We start from the raw sequence: 22,778 nt of genomic DNA on the forward strand, positions 1-22,778 counted from the left end.
CCACATCCTTCGCAGATTCTTCCTAGCCGATGTATTAATAAAACATTTGGCGTTTAGCTCAAATTTCCATCGTCTGCAGATCTTTGTGTCTACATTTCCCCTTACTGCGTGTAGCTGACTGCGTGGACTGCGTGTAGCTCTGTCCACTTCATTGCTCGCTTCCAGCCTTCAGAGACAGCTACCTCAACGCTGAGTCCGAATTGAAGCCTGGTGCTCTCCTACAGTACAATATCTTGCCCCCGCCTCACAGGCTGTGCCTGAACTCACGGGTCTGAATTTACCAGATGCAAATATAAAGCAATGGAAATACACAGCATTTACATCAGGACCTGTACACAGAAGAGCTCCAGTGAGAAATAGTAAAGAGAAAAGCCTACAACCCTATATTATGAACAATGAATGCTCCCATATTTTGGCATATAATATATGCATAAAATGCCGTGGGCTTCCCCTTACTACCAATTGCCAAGAACCTTTCATGGCCTCTTTTAGCGCCCCGAGTTGTTTGTTTACGTTTCTTTCCCCCTTCATTATATTCACCTGATACCAATTTCTTAACTTTGCACACGCTTCCTTTTATTGACAAAGCGTATAATATCTCTAGAACTTATTGAATTATGATCATTGTCCTCAAAATGCGAAACGTTTCAAATCTACAGACACGCACACACAAACATATGCCCACACACTCACAGATACTCACGCAAGCGCGCACACAACACCGCACAATCATACATATACACGAATCTACACACACTCACACACACACACACACACGCACACTCGCTCATTCTTACACACACACACATACACGCGCGCGCACACACACGCACGCGCACACACGCACACACGGAAAGAAACATGTTTGTTCAAGAGAGTGCGACTAATATTGGGGTTCCGTCATTCTCCCGTCCCCACTGGGGAGTTGGTGGGAGTATTAAAGAACATCCGAACTGCCCTATCGCTCCATTGTGTTCCCGAACTTCACTGGGACAATCAGATGGAACGGGCCCCAATTCTGTACGTCAATGAAATTAGCTATCCGATCCTGGCTGCGTTTGGTATCCCTGGTAAGCTGTGATGAGATTGTTTAATGCTTCCTCCTGACGAACCGTGAGTACTCTGACTGCCTGTTCCATCCTCTCCGGCACTTTACAGTAATCTGATGTGCGATCAACACGGAAAGTGCACCTTCATCCGCAGTGCATGGGCGCCACCGGGCATAAATGCGTAGATAGGGAATAGAATAGGAGATATGTGGACAGATGTCCAAAGCGTGGACATCACGGGGATTTTATGCGGCGTTTTTAAAGGAGGAATGAAAACTCAAACTCGAGTTTAAAGAGCACATGATGTTGTGATAATTTGATGAGTTTCTGAAGAATACGGCATTGAAGGAGAATTGGGATTTCGGGTCTGTGGGCTGGATGACGAGACAGAGATTGCAGGAGACAAGCTTAACGAGGGGCTTGGTATGAGGCGTGGAACATTACACTGGAAAGCAAAATGCCGAATGCAAAGGGTCACGCAGCATCTCCGGAGAACAAGGATAAGCGTCGCCTCGAGCGGTACAATTCTACACTATCGTCGGCCCGCTGTGTTATTCCAGCACTTTGTGTTGGACAAATTCGAAACTTAGTCTTTCTACTTCTTCCGTGGAAGTAGCTTCACCTGTTGACTTACAAGAACGCCTTGTGCCCGACCCGTGATTTCAGAAGCTGCACTTCTTTTTGTCTCCCACATTACATTGTTTGCAGTTTAACTTGTACGCAATGGATGGTGGTGGGGGCTGACTGAGGCTGAACTGATTTTAATCGGCCTGAACGGGTAAATAAAACGAGGTGAATTATGATGTTCATCATCTCCTCCTTTTATCTATTTTGCTCCCTGTCTGTTCATCCGCCAATACTAAATTTTCACCCTCACCTGCCCAACATATTTACCCTCGGTATATTCGACCTCCCCTGTTATTGATCCCAGCAGGCACCACTTTGTTCTCGCTCAGGTCGTCCCCTTCCTTGCATCATAAAACACTGAAGTGTTAAATCTGCTTTCCCCGATTAGTTGCCAAACCAAAATAGGAATCGCTGCGCGGTGCAAGAAATTGAGAAGGAGCGGCAAGAGCTCTTGGTTTGACATCGAACTTCTGTCAAGTTCCACCTGACTTTATGCGTGTTTCCTAAATAATGTTTTTTTTCATTTGTTGTCGTGTAAAGAAACAGAGTTGAGGGTTAAGACGTCCACGAGGTTTTGGGGATTTACGAAAGGCAAATGTTATTTTTAAGAATGAATTTTTAATGCAACCATTCGCCGGCATGAAGTGCTTTTGAATGCATGTGATAATTGCTCCAAAAGGAGCCTTCTGTTATTCCTCTAAGTGGTTCTTGTGATTCGCATCGTTGAGGGCTGTCGCGCTGCGCAACATTCAATCGTAACTTTAGTTCCATTACATCGGTGGTTCCTTTTAAATGCTAATTTCACTGTACTTTGCTCTTCCCCCAGCGAACGTGCTGACGGCTGCGATCCTCTACCGGGGTAAGTGTGGGCTCTCGAAAGGAATCACCCGGTACATGGTGGCGATGGCAATCTCCAACCTCCTCGTTCTAATCGTTCACGTGTTAATTCGGAAAATCTACATGTACTATACCCCCAACTCCTTTCTCTCCCTCAGCGCAATTTGTCCTTCCAATATATACCTGCGGGTCGTTACTCTGGACTATTCCGTCTGGTTAACCATGTCCTTCACCTTTGACCGTTTTGTCAGCATTTGCTGCCCGAAGCTGAGACTCACCTATTGTACGGATCGGGCGGCCGTCACGGTCATTGTGTCCTTGTGCGCGCTTAGCTGCTTGAAGTACATCCCCTTTAACTTTATGTACGTGCCACGCTTCACCGTGGATAGTGTGAAATGGGGGTGCCGACCCAAACGCGCCTACTTCATTTCCGATTGGTGGTTGGTTTTTTCGTGGATGTGTAGCATCTCTCTCCCCTTCCTACCCTTCCTAATAATCCTATTGTTCAACGGATTGACGGTCAGGAATATCATAGCAGCCAACAGAGTCCGTCGTCGCCTGAATGCAGTGGATAGCAAGGACACGGAGGTGGAGAATCGGCGGAAATCCATCGTTTTACTGTTCACCGTGTCGGGCGCCTTCATACTGCTTTGGACAACGGTAGCTGTAACTTTCATCTGCACTAGGGTCACTGTGAACTTCGTGGGCGGGGATCACTCAAGCCCATCTTACATCGCCAATGAGGTTGGGGTCTTGCTCATGCACATCAGCTCCTGCGCCAACGCGTGTATCTACGGGATGACACAGAGGAAATTTAAACAAGAGGTGAAGAACGCGTTTACACATTTAACGAGTATTAATGTTAAACTCATGACACCGGCGCGCCAGTTGCCTAGAACTGGAGGTGGGATATGACGCAGCCCATCAATCTATTATCTCACATGATGATTCGGTGAATTTGGTTCCATCCAGAGCGGGCATGTTGGGCAGGACTCTTCATGGAATAAAATGTTATGCCAATGTCTAAATTAATGTAACTTACTAGCCCCGATATATTTCCCATGTAGCTCGCTCGCAACACCTGTTCAAGGCGAGTTCATGCGTGACTTATTTGTTCTTGTAACATCAATATCCGGCACATCCTTTTTGCCCCAAATCCATATGATTCACAACTTCAGTATCAACCTACATGCTTCCCCCTCCCTTTGTTGTGTACTACGTGAACGTGCATTCACCCCTCCCCCTTCCAGCGTGTGCCCTCTCCATCCCTCCCCCTTCCCGTTTTACCTACGAGTCTGACTGTCCTCGATTACATAATCTCTGTTTACTTGGTTGTCACCTTCTCCTAGCTAACAATGATCTATTCTAAATTTTCCTTGAGCTGCATCCCCTTTGATGTCTCATTCTCACTCCTTAAACCTCCTTATCTCTGTGTCGCCCGCTCCCCTGACGTTTAGTCTGAAGAAGGGTCTCGACCCGAAACGTCACCCATCTCTTCTCTCCAGAGACGCTGCCTTTCCCGCTGAATTTCTCCAGCATTTTGTGTCCATCGTCTATGTAAACCGCCATCCGCAGTTCCTTCCTGCACCTCTCCACCTAGGTGGGAACATTTAAAGATCAAGGAGAGATTTATGCGCCGAATCGGATAATGTAGGTGAGGAAGTAAAGCAGTACTTTGCATCTGTATTCACACAGGAGATGGGCTTGGAGGATAGACAATAGACAATAGACAATAGGCGCAGGAGTAGGCCATTCGGCCCTTAGAGCCAGCACCGCCATTCAATGTGATCATGGCTGATCATTCTCAATCAGTACCCCGTTCCTGCCTTCTCCCCATACCCCCTGACTCCGCTATCCTTAAGAGCTCTATCCAGCTCTCTCTTGAATGCATTCAGAGAATTGGCCTTCACTGCCTTCTGAGGCAGAAAATTCCACAGATCCACAACTCTCTGACTGAAAAAGGTTTTCCTCATCTCCGTTCTAAATGGCCTACCCCTTATTCTTAAACTGTGGACCCTTGTACTGGACTCCCCCAACATTGGGAACATGTTTCCTGCCTCTAACGTGTCCAACCCCTTAAATAATCTTATACGTTTTGATAAGATCCCCTCTCATCCTTCTAAATTCCAGTGTATACAAGCCTAGTCGCTGCAGTCTTTCAACATATGACAGTCCTGCTATCCGGGAATTTAACTACGCTGCACGCCCTCAAGCGTAGCAAGTGTAGATAATACAAGTGTAGATAATACAAATATGTTAAGACAGTTTATGATCGAGATGTGGTGGTGCGGAAGAAATACCTAGTGAAAACCAAGGGAACTATTATCCGTTGAGCTTCTCATCAATGGCAAAGAAGCTATTGGAGGGCATTCTCCGAGACAGGAATTACTCTTATTTGAACGAGAATAGGCTACTTAAGGTTAGTCAGCACCACATTGATCCAGGCGATTAAGGTGTAAATGACCTGGTCGTTTGGATTCGGAACCGTCTTATTGGGAAGAGGCAGAGGGCTATTTTGGAATGTAGATTTTCTGGCTGGAGGTCTGTGACAAGTGTAGTACTGCAGCGAACGAAGCTGGGACCTCTGCTGTTTGTGATATTTGTGATGATGACCACCATCGTATCTGCTTCCACCACCACCCTCGGCAGCGCGTCCTAGCCTTCCAGGAGCATAGAACATAGAACAGTGCAGTACATGAGATAGGCACATCGGTATGGAGGAAATAAAGATACATGGAACACTAGCAGGCTGAGGACTAGAGAGTCATAGAGTCGTAGAGTGATACAGGTCCTTCGGCCCAACTTGCCCACACCTGCCAACATGTCCCAGCTACATTATTTCCACCTGCCTGCGTTTAAACAATAGACAATAGACAATAGGCAAAAGATGCAGGAGTAGGCCATTCGGCCCTTCGAGCCATCACCGTCATTCAATGTGATCATGGCTGATCATCCACAATCAGTACCCCGTTCTAGCCTTCTCTCCCATATCCCTTGACTCCGCTATCTTTAAGAGATATATCTAACTCTCTCATGAAAGCATCCAGAGAATTGGCCTCCACTGCCGTCTGTGGCAGAGAATTCCACAGATTCACAACTCTCTGGATGAAAAAGGTTTTCCTCATCTCTGTTCTAAATGGCCTACCCCTTATTCTTAAACTGTGACCCCTGGTTCTGGACCCCCCACATCGGGAACATGTTTCCTGCCTCTAACGTGTCCAATCCCCCAATAATCATATGTTTCTAAAAGATGCCCTCTCATCCTTCTAAATTCCAGGTAATAGAAGTCCAGTCGCTCCATTCTTTCAACATATGATAGTCCCGCCATCCCGGGAATTAACCTCGTGAACTTTGAGCCTCACCGCGGGGCCGTAGACTTACCCGCGGCCTGCGGACTTAACTCGATGCGTTCGCAGTCTCGGGTTGAGACCGGTCGGGAGCTCCAAAAGCCGCACGAGGTTCGACAAGCCCTGACCCGGGGTAGATAGCCCGGCGCGGGGGTGCTGAGATTCCCCCCCTGATGCGGGAGCTTGATCGCCCCGACGAGGAAGGCCCGCCGCCGGCGACAGGAGTCAAGATCGTCCCGTCAACGGAAGGTTAGAGGCCCCCGACCGCTGGAGGACAAAGAAGGGAAGATATTGAACTTTTGTTCGCCTTCCATCACAGTGTGGAATGTGGAGGAGTCGCTATGGTGGGTGTTCATGTTAATATGTATTTTGCGTGTCCTGTTGCTTTTGATTGGGATGACTGTACGGCAAATTAAATTCCTCGTATGTTGCAAAACATACGCCGATCAGAGAAAACATTATGTTTTGGCGAAGTGAATAACGTTGATTATCTTGTTACAATGGCACCTGTCAAGGGGTGGAATATACTTGGCAGCAATTGAACGGTCAGTTCTTGAAGGAGATGTGTTAGATGCAGGAGAAATGGGCAGGAGTAAAGACGTGAGCGACTTTGACAAGGGCCAAATTGTTTTGGACAGACGACTGGGTTCATATACCACCAAACCTGTCCTATCGATGTAACTGTCTAACCGTTTCTGAAATGTTGGGATAGTTCCAGCCTCAGCTACCTTCTCCGGCAGTTTGTTCCATACATCCACCTTCCGTTGTATGAAAAGGTTATCCTTTAGATACCTATTAAATAATTTTCCCTTCACCTTCAACCTACGTCCTCTGGTCCTCGATTCACCTACTCAGGGCAAGAGACTCTGTGCATCTACCTAATCTATTCCTCTCATTATTTTATAAACCTCAATAAGACCACCCCTAATCTTTTTGCGCTCCAAGAAACAGAGTCCCGGCCTACACACCCTCTCATAGAAACATAGAAACATAGAAAATAGGTGCAGGAGAAGGCCATTGGGCCCTTCGTGCCAGCACCACCATTCATTGTGATCATGCCTGATCATCCACAATCAGTAACCTGTGCCCAACTTCTCCCCATGCTCCTTGATTCTACTAGCCCCCAGAGCTCTATCTAACTCTCTCTTAAATTCATCCAGTGATTTGTCTTCCACTGCCCACTGTAGCAGAGAATTCCACAAATTCACAACTCTCTGGGTGAAAACGTTCCTTCTCACCTCAGATTTAAATGGCCTCACCCTTTATTCTAAGACTGTGTCCCTGGTTCTGGACCCCGCCAACATTGGAAACATTTTTCCTGCATCTCGCTTGTCCAGTTCTTTTATAATTTTATATGTTTCTATAAGATTCCCTCTCATCCTTCTAAACTCATTTCAATCTTCCCTCATATGACAGCCCTGGTCAGGAAAAGAAGGGGATACGTGTCAGGTATCGGCAGCTGGTATCAATGGAATGCCTTGGGAGTTACGCGGAACACACTAGGATGTATGCACGTAGGATGGAAATCCGGAGAGCAAATGGGGAACATGAGATATTCCAGGCAGATATTGTAAAGCGAAGTCCCAAAGGATTCTCTTGGCAATTTACGAATAAAGGGTTCCAATAAACGAGCTAAAAGTGTACTCATCTGTGTATACACCGCGGGAGATGGCAAAAGTCCTAAATAATTTGAAAAGCCAAGTACTGATCGGTTATATTGAGCATGGAATTCTTAAGTATGGCGATCAGTTCCAGAAACTCCTCCAGTGATACAGTTGATCCCGGCTTCCTATACGTGTCCCTTACCTCCTTCTTTTGCCTGACCAGAGCCTCAATTTCGTTCGTGATCCAAGCTTCCCGCTTCGCACCTCACTCCAACAGGAACATGCATGTCATCCACTCTGGCCCCCACACTTTTAAAAAAGACTTCACTTACCGGATGTTTGTTTGCCGGGAAGCTATTTGGCCCAAGCAAATTTAACAAGTTATTGTCTAATACCATCAAAGTTAGCCTTGCCCCTGTTCAGAATTGTAAGTTGTACGTTCTACCTGTCTCGATCAAAAACTATCCTGAAGCTAATAGCACAGCGATCGCTAAAAGATTTGACCGCCAACACTTTCGTAACTTACCCTTCCCAATCTCCAAAGAGTAGATCTAGCTATTATAAAGAAACAATGTAATTAAGCCAGAGAGGGTATGAAATATTCAGAAGAACCTATCACGGCAAACCTACCTCGTTTACCAGAAACACGCTGCTGAAGAAAGATTTCACAAACAAGTTTCAGAAACGTCGTATGCTGGGGTCGCTTAACCTTGAGAAGAACATTCAGGGTGGAACATATCCGGTTATACGCGCTAAACTCCCGTTGTCGCCCAACGTCCGTCACGGGCGTTCTAAGGGCATTCGCCCTTTAAAGTCCTGCTCTCAAAGTCAACACTTGAAGCCCCCCATTGTAAATGCTTCGATAGTAATCATGTTTTGTCCTTCTGCTGACTGGTGAACAAGCAACAAAAATCTTTTAACTGTAGCTCAGTACACGTGGCAATAGACTAAACTGAGCTGAACTGAGCTGAATGGAACATCTGAGCATCTAAGCAATGTCTCCCTTTCCCATACCCCCCCCCCCCCACCCCCGTCGCCTCCCACTTATAGTCCTTGCTCTGGACTGATATTTTACGTCTCCTCTACCCTCATTTCCGTCGCTTAAATCTTTTTTTCTTTTCATCTCAGCCCTTTGTCCATCCAACTGCAAATCCAACCCCACCACCCCACCCCATCTCTCTCCCCACCACCTCAACTGAATCTGTTTAATGTTCATTGTTTCAGCAGTTTCTGGACCTTTACGGGCAACACAACCTGAGCACATCCCCGGCTTCCTGTCCCGCTGTGTTCGTGATGCAGAACTGTTCGCTGTAACGGGTGTCTGAAACGTTTATCCACGGTCCTTTGTGTTACATTTCCTGGATCTGATTGCACGCAGTTGTGAAATTGAACTATTAGCATTGATTAATGTACATATTAACATCAATATATTGGGAGAAAATGACATTGTATTAAAATCAGTGAATCTGATAACCTCTCCCAGTTCTTCTGGAATCATATTACATATAATCCATTCTCGGTTTACGAAGAGTTAGAACAGATGCGCGGAGCAAGTTCTATTTTAAGGTGCAGCTGGTCAAAGGTTGATTTGAATCGGGACGGATCCGGGTGTTACGGGAAAGGAGTTAATTGGGGCAAGGTAGATTAAAATGTCACTAACTGAGCAGTAACTGAGCGGGACAGGCAGCATCTCTGGATGGAAAGAATGGATGAAGTTTCGGGTCGAGATAATTCAGACTGGGGCTCAGTGGAGAGGGAAACGAGATACATGGAATGGTAAGGTGTGAAAACGAGGGATAAAAGGCGACGTGGTTCAAAGAAAATACAAAATGGTTCAATGTTAGCAATGGGAAGCAGACAACGAGGCATATTATGTACAGTTTAATCATGAGGGCAGTCAGACTGGTCGGAGAACTAGGATGGGGGTGGGGGGGTGGAGAGAGACGGATAGGACGAGTTATGATGTGAGAGCAGTCAACTTTCATACCGATGGATTGTAAGCTGCCCAAGCGAAATATGAGGGGCAGTTCCTACAATCTGCGTTGTGCCTCACTCTGACAGCAGATGAGGCTCAGGACAAACAGGGGAGTATGGGAATGGAAGAGTTTAAAGAGTTAAAGAGTTTAGGAACCCGGAGATCATGTAGGTCTAGGCATACTGAGCGGAGGTATTCAGCGAAACGATCGCCGAGACTGCGCTTGGTCTCGCCGATAAATAGGAGTTCACACCTGGAACAGTGGATACAGTAGATGAGGTTGGAGAAGGTGCAAGATTACCTCTGCCTCGCCTGTAAGGACTGTCGGGGTTCTTGGACGGAACCATTAGGCAGGAGTTAGGGACGGTAGACAGTGATCCGTTGTTATTGGGTAAAGGCACAGATGTCATGTGGGAGTATTTTAAAGGCCAGCTGATCAAAGTGCAGGGTCGGTATGTTCCAGTAATGATCAGGCATCGGGATGGCAAACTAAGGGAACCGTGGTTGACCAAGGAGGTCGTTCCCTACGCCCGGAGGAAAAGGAAGCTTATATTCAATAGACAATAGACATGGCTGATCATTCACAATCAGTATCCCGTTCCTGCCTTCTCCCCATACCCCCTGACTCCGCTATCATTAAGATCTCTATCTAGCTCTCTCTTGAATGTATTCAGAGAATTGGCCTCCACTGCCTTCTGAGGCAGCGAATTCCACAGATTTGCAATTCTCTGACTAAAAAAGTTTTTCCTCATCTCCGTTCTAAATGGTCTACCCCTCATTCTTATCTGTGACCTCTGGTTCTGGACTCCCCCAACATTGGGAACATGTTTCCGGCCTCTTACATGTCCAATCATGGGCGCAGCGGTAGAGTTGCTGCTTTACAGCGAATGCAGCGCCGGAGACTCAGGTTCGATCCTGACTACGGGTGCTGTACTGTAAGGAGTTTGTACGTTCTCCCCGTGACCTGCGTGGGTTTTCTCCGAGATCTTCGGTTTCCTCCCACACTCCAAAGACGTACAGGTATGTAGGTTAATTGACTGGGTAAATGTAAAAATTGTCCCTAGTGTGTGTAGGATGGTGTTAATGTGCGGGGATCGCTTGGCGGCGCGGACTTGGTGGGCCGAAAAGGCCTGTTTCCGCGCTGTATCTGAAATAAATATGAAAATATAATAATATGAAATCCCTTAATAATCTTATATGTTTCAATAAGATCCCCTCTCATCCTTCTAAATTCCAGTTTATAGAAGCCTAGTCGCTCCAGTCTTTCAACATACGACAATCCCGCCATTCCGGGAACTAACCTAGTGAACCTACGATGCACTCCCTCAATAGCAAGAATGTCCATCCTCAAATTTGGAGACCAAAACAGCACACAGTACTCCAGGCGCGGTCTCACTATGGCCCTGTACAACTGCAGAAGGACCTCTTTGCTCTTATACTCAACTCCTCTTGTCATAAAGGATAAAACATGCCATTAGCTTTCTTCACTGCCTGCTGTACCTGCATACTAACTTTATGTGACTGATGAACAAAGACACCTTTGTGCTTCCCCATTTCCTAACTGGACATCATTCAGATAATCATCTGCCTTTCTGTTCTTACCACCAAAGTGGATAACCTCACATTTGTCCACATTAACCTGCATCTGCCATGCATCTGCCCACTCACACAACCTGTCCAAGTCACCCTGCATTCTCATAGCATTCTCATTATGTCCAGTTTAAGACGGTGTCATCAGACGGGACTTACGTGGATATAAAGCGAGTAGGTCAAAGATCAAGCCGGCAATTAGAAGGGTCAGATGGGACCACGGAATGTCGTGTACATTTCGGCGTATTGAATAAAAATCCAAATACGTACGTTAAAGAGAAGAGGGTTGCAATGGAAATGGCAGCATCGCACAAAGATAAGGGAGGGAATCTATGCGTGTGGGAGAATGTAGGTGAGGTACTTAATGAATACTTTACATCTGTATTCACCGAGGACTTGGTCCTCCAACTGAAAGTGATATCAGTGTAGAGGATACAAATATGCTGAGGCAGTTTGAGATTGAGATTGAGATGGAGCTGAGGCGCTTGAAGTACATTATAGTGGATAACGTCCCAGGGCCCGACCGGATCGTTCCTGGGTTATTGAGGGAGGCAAGAGAGGACATTGCGGAGCGCTGGCGAGGATGTTTATTTATTCTCTAGCCGCAGGTGACGTCCCGGAGGACGAGAGAGTCGCCAGTGTTTTTCCTTTATTCAAGAAAGGAAGTAGAGAGAATCCAGGAAGCCACATGCCACTGGCAGTGAAACTATTTGAGAGGATTCTTGGAGATAGTGTTTATCCTCATTTGGAAGAAATTGTCTAAATAGGGATAGACAACATGGCTTTGTACACACGGCTGTTCATGTTGCACTAATTTGATTGTGTTTTCTGAGGAGGTGACAAGGGAGATTGATGAAGGTAGGGCGGTGGATGTTGCACACATGAATATTAGTAAGACCTTTGATAAAATTCCTCTTTGTAGGCTGATCCAGAAAATGAAGAAGTATGGGATTTATGATGAATTGGTCATATGGATTCGGAACTGGCTCAGTCACAGAAGACAGAGGGTTGTGGTAGAAAATAGATATTCTGGCTGGACGACTGTGACCAGTGACGTTCCACAGGGGTCGGTGCCGGGACCTCTGCTGTGTGATATATATGTGTGCGTGTGCGTGCGTGTATATATATATATATATATATATATATATATATATATATATATATATATATATATATATATATATATATATATATATATATTAATGAATGAGACGTAAATGTAAATGGGTTGGTGAGTCAGTTTGATGACGACACCAGAGTTGGAGGAGTTGCACACAGCGGGCAAGGCTGTCAGAAGTTACAGCGGGATATCATGTTCGGCACAAACATTATGCGCCGCAGAGCCGTTCCGGCGCTGTGCTGCTCACTGTTCTATGAAGACTGAAACGTGCTGCCGAGGGTGGCGCCGGAAAAGATACGATGGTGGCTTTTCAGAGGTTCTTAGATATACATATCGATATGGAGGAAAGGAGGCATATGGACCACGTGAAGAATGAGAAGATTAATTTAACTTGGCATTATGTTCGGCAAGGACATCGTGGACGAGTGCGTTTTCCTACGTTTACCATGATGCTATTACTTTTAAAATAGTAATGAAAAGATGAATTCACCCACCAGTTAAAGACGGAAATTGACGGACTAATTCTGATAGCATTACACCGGCGACCTGCGAATGGTGCCTGGTGGAGGAATTTATTAGTGCGTTGAGGAGAATTCGAGGTCAGCAAGTTCCTGTTCGTGTGCTACAGCGTACGACGAGGTGCTCAGGACACGAGAACTCCAGCTGACGAGGCATATTGAAGCTCTGGTCAGGATACCAAGGAAAAACATGTCACGTACCGGCAGCTGGCATCCCTTGAGAATCCCTTGAGAGTGGGATTGCATTTAAAATGGCAATTCGGAAAGCCAAAAAGGGCACATGAAATATTCCTGCCAGATAAGGTGCAGGAAAATCACAAGAGATTGATTAAATACACTAGGAGCAAATGGTTGCAGCGGACGTAATAAAAGTGCATTAATCTGTGTATGGAGCCGCGGAAAATCTCCCAGCTCTTAAACAATTCTATTTTGCCCCAGTGCAGTTTGCGGGTCATGGAAGCTAGGGGAATCATGGTAGAGACTGATGATGTCTTGAAATATATTGTCGAATTGAATTGAATTAAATTGAATTGAAATGAATTTATTTGTCATTCAAAAAAATAAAATGTGAACGAAATGTCGTTATCAGACCGTCAGGACAATAAAAAGCAAACAAAACACACACTTACATTAATTTAACATGAACGTTCATCACAGTGACTCTCCTCCACGCACCTCCTCACTGTGATGGAAGGTTAAAAAAGTCTTATCTCTTCCTTGTTTCTCCCGCGGTCAGGCAGTCAAACTGCTGCGTCAAGGCTTTCGAGGCTCCCGATATTGAAGCCCCCGCCGGGCGATGGAAGATCCCGCGGCTGAGCCGCGCCGGGCGATGAAAGGACCTGCGATTCAAGCCTAGCGATTCGGGGCGGACGAAGCTGCTGCGCCTGGAGCTCCCGAAAAGTCGGTCACAGACCACAGGGCCCGCGGCCGAACCCTCCGAAGCCTCCGAAAGTGGAGTCGGAGCCACAATCGCAGCGCCACCACAGCCCCCGAAAGTGAGCCAGCTCCGCAAGTCCACAGGCTGTGGGACCGGAGCCCTCAAGGTCGATACCAGCTGGAAGCGCCCAGCTCCTGGATGTTAGGCCGCAGCGGGAACGGAGATACCACACAGGAGAAAGGTCGCATCTCCGTTGTCGAAAGAGATTTTATTTAAGTTCCCACCCACTAACCCCCCATATAACACTCAACTAAAAATAGATTATTACATACATCTAACATTAACGATAAGACAAGGAAGGACAAGTGACAGACAGACTGCAGGCGGTCCACAGCCGCAGACGCAGCGCCGCCACACTCGTTATTAATCGAGAGGAGCTTTTTCCGGTCTTGAGAAGCATAATTATGGATAAATCTCCGGGCCCGGCCAAAGGCATTCCAGGAGGTTGTGCGAAGCAAGCAACGCAATTCTTTGTGCTCTGGTAGAGATTTGCTTGTCTTCCTTTGCCATGGTGGCCTTTGGAAGATTGTGCCATAATTTCAGAAAAGCTGCAAGGACATTCTAGTAATCCAAAGGCTAATAATCCATAGCCGCGGTGACAAACTTACCGCGAAATAGGATCTACCTGCATTTGGAAGGACAAGGACTGATTACGATAGTTAACATGGCCTATTTAAGTATTCCCCTCAGTTCCCAAAACTCCTCCAGTGGGGTACACTTGGTCCAAGCTTCGTAAACCTGTCTCCATCTTTTTCTTGGCCAGAGCCTCAACTTCTCTTGCCATCCAATCTTCCACATTCCCATCTATTCGCCCGTCACCCAACCAGGATGATGAATGTCCTGAACTCTTTCCCCCACACATTTGAGAACATCCCGCTGACCGGCCGTTCTTTTGCCGACAAATTGGCCACTTGGCCAATGTATTGTTCAATACCATCAAAATTAGCTTTGCCAATATTCAAAAAGTTAACCCGTCGGCCCACACTGTCTTTATCCATAAATATCATGAAGCTTTTAGAACAGTGATAGCTCCTCCCAGATGGTTTGCTCACCAACACTCCAGTCATTTGCACTTCCCAATATCCTGAGTAGGACCAGCCATAATCCAAGAATGATGAAATTAAGGTCGAGAAGATGTGGAAGTATTCAGGAGGGTTTATCTTGGATTGGAGGGCTTGAGTTATAAAATGAGATTTGTTTACTGCGACCTTTTACCCTTGATCGAACGAGGCTGAGTGAAGATCTTATGTTTTTTTCAATTACGCCGCGAAAATAGGTTGCATCAGGGACAGTAGAAATGGAGTCGCAGGTCGGCAGGATGGGAAAGAGAGCTGATGGTGCGTTAACCTTCATCGCCGTAATGAGTAAAGAATTAGGGACGTTACCTTACAGATGGAGAAGACGTTGGTGAGGCCGCATTCGGGAGATAGTAATAAGGACAAGTGGAGATTTTGCCGTCTCTGATTTTATTCCTTGGATCACTGGAGACTGAGGGATGGTCTCATAGAGTTATATAAACTGATAAGGGTCGCAGATAAGTGCCAGAGCAACGGTTAACGGCAAATGCAATTAGAACGTTTAGAAGGCAATTGGGAATGTCATTGACAGGAAATACATAGCAGGATGTGGGCCCAATACAGGCAAATGTGGCTATCATGAAGGAAGCTTGGTGGGCGCGCGTGCGCTGCGGCTAAAGGCCTATTTACCTGCTGTGCAACTCTGTTTCTATCACTCTATGAGTGGGCAAATAGGATTTTCTGAAATAATTTCGTCTTGAAGGCTTTCCACTGTTCGAATGCTATTTCCCACGTCAGGCTTACATTCCTATTAACCTTAGTCACACCTCTTCTCATTGCATTGAAATCGGCATGTTTCTAAATTGCACCGGAAAGATCCAACGTGGATACGATGACCCGATTACCCTATTCTGCTTTGCAGCCATTGCATGATTTAAATATAGATTTTTTCTACTTTGCAACCACATAATACGCCTTTGCAAGTTGACCTCTCTTTCCACATCTTCCAGCGACACTCGCTCCCATTGGCATGTTTCCCAGAACCATTTGCAGCAACCCGACCTGGTTGACCAGAAACACACCGCCGAAGAATGAATTCCTAAACATATTTTACAAACCTCGTAAACTAGGGTCGCTTAACCTTGAGCAGAAGACTAAGAGCACAACACTTCCAGTTATGCGCGCTTAACCCCCTTCTTCGGCGAAGGCGTCACATAGTCGTCCTACCTTTGGCCCATACTTTCTTACTCTCCCAGTCAATACTTTAAGTCCCCCTGAGAACTTCTGTATATCTTAGCAGCTTCTCTCCAAACGTGTAGAACGGTACGTTTCCCGCTAACTGGAGGCCAAGAGAATAGTTCCTCAATTGAATCACGACCGTGTTATGTTTTGTTTGTTTGGAGATACAGCCTGGAAACGGCCCGTCATGTACGGAGAAAGCTCACTACCCTTCTACAGAATGGAAAATATTCAACTTCAAATCTCATTTCGCTGTGTAGATGGTGCCCGATCAGCTGAATATGTTTTAGTCATTCTCTATTTTTATTTTAAACCTACCACAGTGTGTTTGTTTTACTTTTGAACTAAAATGTGCACCCTTTTCTTGAAATGGTCAAACCATAGCTTTAACCAGGCGATGTTACCAGGAACAATAAATATGTTGGCGACAGTGACACGTCTCGAAGATGGACTTCGATTTGGGCGGCATTACTCCCACCGCGTAAGTTTCACGCTCTGATTCGTTGATTTCCAATACTGATTATTAACCTATGAATTACAAATACAATTTAAGCAAACCATTGTCTTTTACCCCGTTCCGTTTTCTGTGGATACGCATGTTATAAATGGCGGGTTATATTTCGGATTTGAATGTGTTAACGTCCTCCAACATCAGCTATGCCATTCGGCGCGTGAACCGTGACTCCTGACCCGGCAAAAGCCCTTCACGTTGTAACTTGAGTCGAGAGCGGTACATTAATCCGCACTTTCTACATCAAGCATTCCTCCACCGCGGGATAAGTGAGATTACTTCATATTGTGTGGAAAGAAACGTGTTTCTTCAAGAGAGTGTGACTAATATTTGGGTTCCGTCATTCCCCGGACCCCACTGGAGAGTTGACGGGAGTATAAATGAACATCTGAACCGCGCTGTAGCTCAATTGTGCTCCCCGGACTTAACGCCGACATTGGGACTCTTCCAGATGGGACGGGCAGCAATTCTGTACGTCAATGAAATCACCTATCCGATCCTGGCGGCGTTTGGTATCCCTGGTAAGCTGAGTCGCTTAATGCGTTGCTGGTCTGATTCAACTCTAAAGGGTGTGAGTACTCTGACGGTCTGTTTAGTAATCCCCTGCAATCACCAACAAACTGTAGTCCGATCAGTACAGCCAAATCACTGGAGTAGGTATCGCAGTAGCGTCGCAATGCACAATCAAATGGACAGGGAACAGAGTAGAAGATATTCGGATAGACGTACAACGATTGGACAGCGGGTTGAATGAAAAGACCGAGAACATTACATTGGATCATAAAGTACTGGAGTAAGTCAGCGGGTCATGCGGCACCTCTGCCGGACAGTGATAACCTACGTTTCGGGGCGGGATCTTTCTTCAGATCCCATGACCGGGTGAACTACTCCAGCGTCTGCAGTTATTCGTGCTTCCAACATATTGGAGTTAAGTGTTGACTTGTAGCCGAGCGGTGGGTGTGGGGTACAAGTTAGCCGACTAAAATGTCTCCTTTGCGGACCACACTTCAGCATTGGCGATTTTAACGCTGTGGTTCATCCGGCTCCTCTAGTATCTTTGATCCAGAGACAGGAACGCAACCTGTGCAGCCTCGCTCTACCAGCAACTGATGACTCACAGACGCGCTCTGCTTCCATTGGCCGCGCCACGGCTGGCAGCCGCGCCCCGCTGCAGCTTGGAAAACACCAGACAGCGTGGGGGAGGGGGAGGGAGAGGGGGAGGGGGAGGGGAGAGGGGGAGGGGGAGGGGAGAGGGGGAGGGGAGAGGGGGAGGGGAGAGGGGGATGGGAGAGGTGGAGGGGAGAGGGAGTGGGGGAGGGAGGGGGAGAGGGGGAAGGGAGAGGGGGAGGGGGATGGTAGGGGAGGGGGAGGAGAGAGGGGGAGGGGAGAGGGTGAAGAGAGGGGAGAGGGGAAGGTGGGAGGGGAGTGGGGGAGGGGGAGAGGAGAGAGGGAGAGGGGGAGGGGAGGGGAGAGTGGGAAGGGGAGGAGAGAGGGGGAGGAGAGAGGGAGAGGGGGAGGGGAGAGGGAGAGGGGGAGGGGAGAGGGGGAGGGGAGAGGGGGAGGGGAGAGGGGGAGGGGGAGGGGAAAGGGAGAAGGGGAGGGGAGAGGGGGAGGGGAGGAAGATGGGAGGGGGAGGGGGAGGGAGTGGGGGAGGGAGGGGGAGAGGGGAAAGGGAGAGGGGGAGGGGAGGGGGATGGTAGGGGAGGGGGAGGAGGGAGGGGGAGGAGAGAGGGTGAAGGGAGGGGAGAGGGGAAGGTGGGAGGGGAGAGGGGGAGGGGAGAGGAGTGGGGGAGGGGAGAGGGGAGGGGGAGCGGGAGAGGGAGAGGGGGAGGGGAGGGTGGGAAGAGGAGGATAGAGGGGGAGGAGAGAGGGAGAGGGGGAGAGGGAGAGGGAGGGGGAAGGGGAGGGGAGGGGAGAGGGAGAGGGGGAAGGGAGAGGAGCGGGGGATGAAGAGTGTGAGGGAAGAGGAGCGAGGGGGATGGGAGAGTGGAGAGGATGAGGGGAGGGGAGAGGGGGTGGGAGAGGAGAGGGGGAGGGGAGAAGGGGAGGGGAGAGGGGGTGCGAGAGGAGAGGGGGATGGGGAGGGGAGGGGTGGGAGAGGAGAGGGGGAGGGGAGGAGAGCGGGGGAGGACGAGGGGAGAGGACGAGGGGAGAGGGGGTTGGGAGAGAGGAGAGGGGGAGGGGAGAGGGAGGGAGGTGGGGGTGGGTGGGGGAGGGGAGGGGAGGGGATAGTGGGAGTGGAGAGGAGAGGGGGAGAGGAAGAGGGGCGTGGCAGAGGGAGAGGGGGAGTTGGAGAGAGAGGGAGGGAATTGGGGGGACGGGAGTGTGGTGGGAGGGGAGAAGGGGAGGGGGAGAGGAGAGGGAGAGGGGAGGGGAGAGGGGGGGAGGGGAGAGGGGAGGGGAATGGGGAGAGGGTAGGGGAGAGGGAGAGGGGGAGGGGTAGGTGGAGGGGAGAGGGGGAGGGGTTAGGCGGATGAAAGAGGGGAGGGGGAGGGAGAGGAGAGGGCGAGGGGGAGAGGGAGAGGGGAGGGGGAGAGGGGGAGGGGAGTGGAGAGGGGGAGGGGCAGGGGAGACGGAGAGTGGGAGGGGTGCTGGGGAAAGGGGAACGGGAGGGGGAGAGGGAGAGGGGATGGGAGAGCGGGATGGGGATGGGGAAGGGAGACTGGGCGGGGGCATGTGGGAGGGGAGAGGGGTGGGGACGGGGAGAGGGGGCTGGGGCAGGGGGAGGGGACAGGGAACGGTGAGAGGGAGAGGGGGAGGTGAGAGGGGGGAGGTAGAGGGGGGGAGGAGAGGGGGAGGATGAGGGAAGAGGGGGAAAGTGAGGGGAGGGTTAGCGGGGAGAGGGGGAGGGAAAGGGGAGAGGGTGAGGGAGAGTGAGTGGGTAAGGGGAGGAGGAGTGGGGAGAGGGGAGAGGGACAGGGGAAAGGGGGAGGGGGAGGGGAGAGGGGGAACGAGAGGGGATTGGGAGGGAGAGGGATGGTGGTAAGGGGAGGAGGAGGGGGTGAGGGGGAGGGTAGAGCAAAGGCAAGGATGACGGTAAATGGGGTAGAGGAGCCAATGGTGTGGGATAGACAGGATATGGGGTGAGGGGAGGGGCAAGGTGGGAGAGGAGAGAGGGGACAAGGTGTGAGGCGGCGGAGGGACAAAGGGGGACGGGAATAGGGGAGGGGGCAGTGGGGGAGCGGTCAATGGGGAGGGGCGGGGGGGGGGATTCTGTAGGAGCTGTTCTCTATAGCCTGTCTCTGCACCAATATTGATTATATTCATGAGGGTCGTTTTTTCATGGACTGGAAAGGACACAAACACAAACTATTCACTCAGTACCCATGACGATAATCAACCGAACTCCTCCCGTGGGGGACGGCGCGGAGTGGAGGGGGGGGGGTGTGGTGCACGGTGAAAGGTAGAGGGCAGTGAAAGGGGGAGTAGAATGAGAGGCAGGGATGGGGTAGTGGGAGAGGGGAAGGGGGTGAGTTGTGACGGAGGACAGGCTGGGGCTGGTGTGGGGTGGTGAAGAGAGAAATAGAGGTACAATAAAACCTTGTTCACATACCCATCGACAAAAACAACACACCAAATCAGATTCTACACTAATTACATATAATATTTCTGAAAGAAAAAAGAATAAGATCAAAAACATAACTTGGACAATAAACCAATCCCCTGGTAGCGAAGACATGGCTGTCTACGTCCATTACTGAGATCATGTCTGGGTTGTGTAGGTTGGTTCAAGAACCTTATCCCCTCTCACCGCTTATCCCTGGCCTTGAACCAATGGTCTTTGGTTGAGTTAGTTTAGTTTAGTTTAGCCGCCTTTGACACCATAAATCACTCTATTCTCCTCACCCGACTTGAAACCTCCTTTAACATCACCGGCACAGCCATATCCTGGTTCAAATCTTACCTCTCTGACAGACACCAGTTCATCTCCATTAACAACTGTAAATCCCCACCGCTCCCCTCCCCCAGGGTGTCCCCCAAGGCTCAGTCCTTGGCCCCCTCCTCTTCATCCACTACCTGTTCCCCCTTGGTCAAATAATCCGCCGTCATGGACTCAACTTCCACTGCTTCGCCGATGATATCCAGCTCCTCATCTCCACCAAGTCAATTTCCCCCACCACACACTCTACACTGACAAACTGCATCACTGAAATAAAATCTTGGCTTCAATCAAATTTCCTCAAACTCAATTGCAACAAATCTGAAATCATCATCATTGGTCCAAAAACGCTCACCAAATCCACCCAAAACTTCATCCTCAATATTGATGGTCTCCCAGTTTCCACCTCCACTCATATCCGGAATCTTGGAATCATCTTTGATCAAACCCTCTCCTTCGACAAACACATCAAACACATCACAACGACAGCCTTCTTCCACCTCCAAAACATTGCCCGTCTCCGTCCATGCCTCTCCTCCACAGCTGCAGAAACCCTCATCCACGCCTTCATTACCTCCCGTCTGGACTACTGCAACAGCCTCCTCTATGGCGCACCCTCAAAAATCATCAGTAACCTTCAATACATTAAAAACTCCGCTGCCCGTCTACTCACCCACACCCCGATCCGTGACCATATCACCCCCGTCCTTTACAAACTCCACTGGCTCCCCATCCCCCAGAGAATCCAGTACAAAATCCTCCTCATAACCTACAAAGCCCTCCATAACCTGGCCCCATCCTACCTGACCGACCTTCTCCACAGGCACACTCCGACCTGCATCCTCCGCTCTGCTGCTGCCAATCTCCTATCCCCCCACATCCGGAACAAACTCAGATCCTGGGGGGACAGGGCTTTCTCCATCGCTGCTCCCACCCTATGGAACTCACTACCCCAAACCGTTTGAGACTCCTCCACACTCACCACATTCAAAACATCACTGAAGTCTCACCTGTTCAGTACTGCCTTCAACCACTGAAGGTCACCTCACCTTCTGTCTCCTTTCTCTGTTCGTTTACTTATTTACTTATTTATCTATTTATGCATTTCCCTATGTTCTCTAAATCTCTGTAAAGCGTCTTTGAGTATATGAAAAGCGCTATATAAATATAATGCATTATTATTATTATTATTAGAGTGCGGAAACAGGCCTTTCGATGTAGCAAGTCCGCACCGACCAGCGGTCCCCGCACACTAACACGATCCTACACACACTGGGGACAATTTACATTTATACCAAGCCAATTAACTTACAAACCTGCACGTTTGTGGAGTGTGGGAGGAAACCGGACCCGGAGAAAATCCACTTAGTTCACGGGGAGAACGTACAAACTCCGCACAGCCAGCACCTGTAGTCGGGATTGAATCCGGGTCTCTGGCTCTGTCAGGCAGCAACACGACCGCTGCGCCCGATGGAGAAAGGTTATGGAGAAATGTTTCCGATGACTCTTGGGGCCTTTTGGAAACCAAATAATAAACCGCGGCATATCCAAGTTGAAGTACTTGAAGGTTATTGTCGCTGCCACATGTAGGGAGAGGTACAGGTACAACGGCATTGCTTGCTGCAGCATCACAGGCACAGTGACCCTGACACGGCACATAGCCACATTTTTCTCCCTCCCTCCTCTGCCCCCTTCCACCCCCTCCTCTCCCGCATCCTCCCTCCCTGTCCCATCCCTCCCCGCTCTGATCCTCCTTTTACCCCTCCCCCTCCTCTTCCCCATCTCCCCCTCTTTCCCTCCTTTCCCCATCCCTCCCTCCTCTTGCCCGTCACTCCACGCCCGCTCCCTCTCTCCTCTGCCCCACTCCCCCGGCAGGTGGGGGAGAAGCGGGTGGGAGAGGAGGCCGGGGAGAGGAGGCGGCGAGAATGGGGAGGTAACTGTGAAGTGGGTGGAGTTGAACGTGTCGGGGGATGGGGGGGGGGAGTTAAGAGGGAGTGAGGTGGGGAGAGGGGAGGGGATTGCTGGGGATTGACCGGGGGCGGGGTTTGGAGAGGGACTTGGATGGGAGCGGGTGGGGAGGGAGTTGGTGAAGGGGGTGGTGTTGAGGGGGTTGACGGGGGTTGACGATGTGGTAGGGGAGGGAGTTAAACGGGGAGGAGAGGGAGTTGCGTGGGGGGGGCGGTGAGGAGGGGAGAGGGAGTTAGACGGGGAGGAGAGGGAGCTGCAGGGGGTTGAGGGTGGGAGAGGATGTTGGGGGGAGAGAGTGGGAGGTGTGGGGAGAGGGCGGCTGGGGTACTGAGTGTGCTGCTCTGAATCTGACCCAGAGGCCGGGCACACCCCCCCTCCATGCCCCTTACCCCACCCCCTCCTCTGCCTCCCTCTCCTTCCCTCCCTCCCCACTGCCCTATCCGCCCCATTCCTCCGTCCCGTTCTCCCCTCCCCAGCCTTCCTCTTAAGCTCTTCCCCTTCCCCTACCCTCTTCCTCCCCCCAACCCACTGCCCCATTCACCTCCTGCCCCCACTCCGTT

Source organism: Rhinoraja longicauda, chromosome 19 (genome assembly GCF_053455715.1).
Source record: "Rhinoraja longicauda isolate Sanriku21f chromosome 19, sRhiLon1.1, whole genome shotgun sequence".
In the NCBI taxonomy this organism is placed as follows: domain Eukaryota; kingdom Metazoa; phylum Chordata; class Chondrichthyes; order Rajiformes; family Arhynchobatidae; genus Rhinoraja; species Rhinoraja longicauda.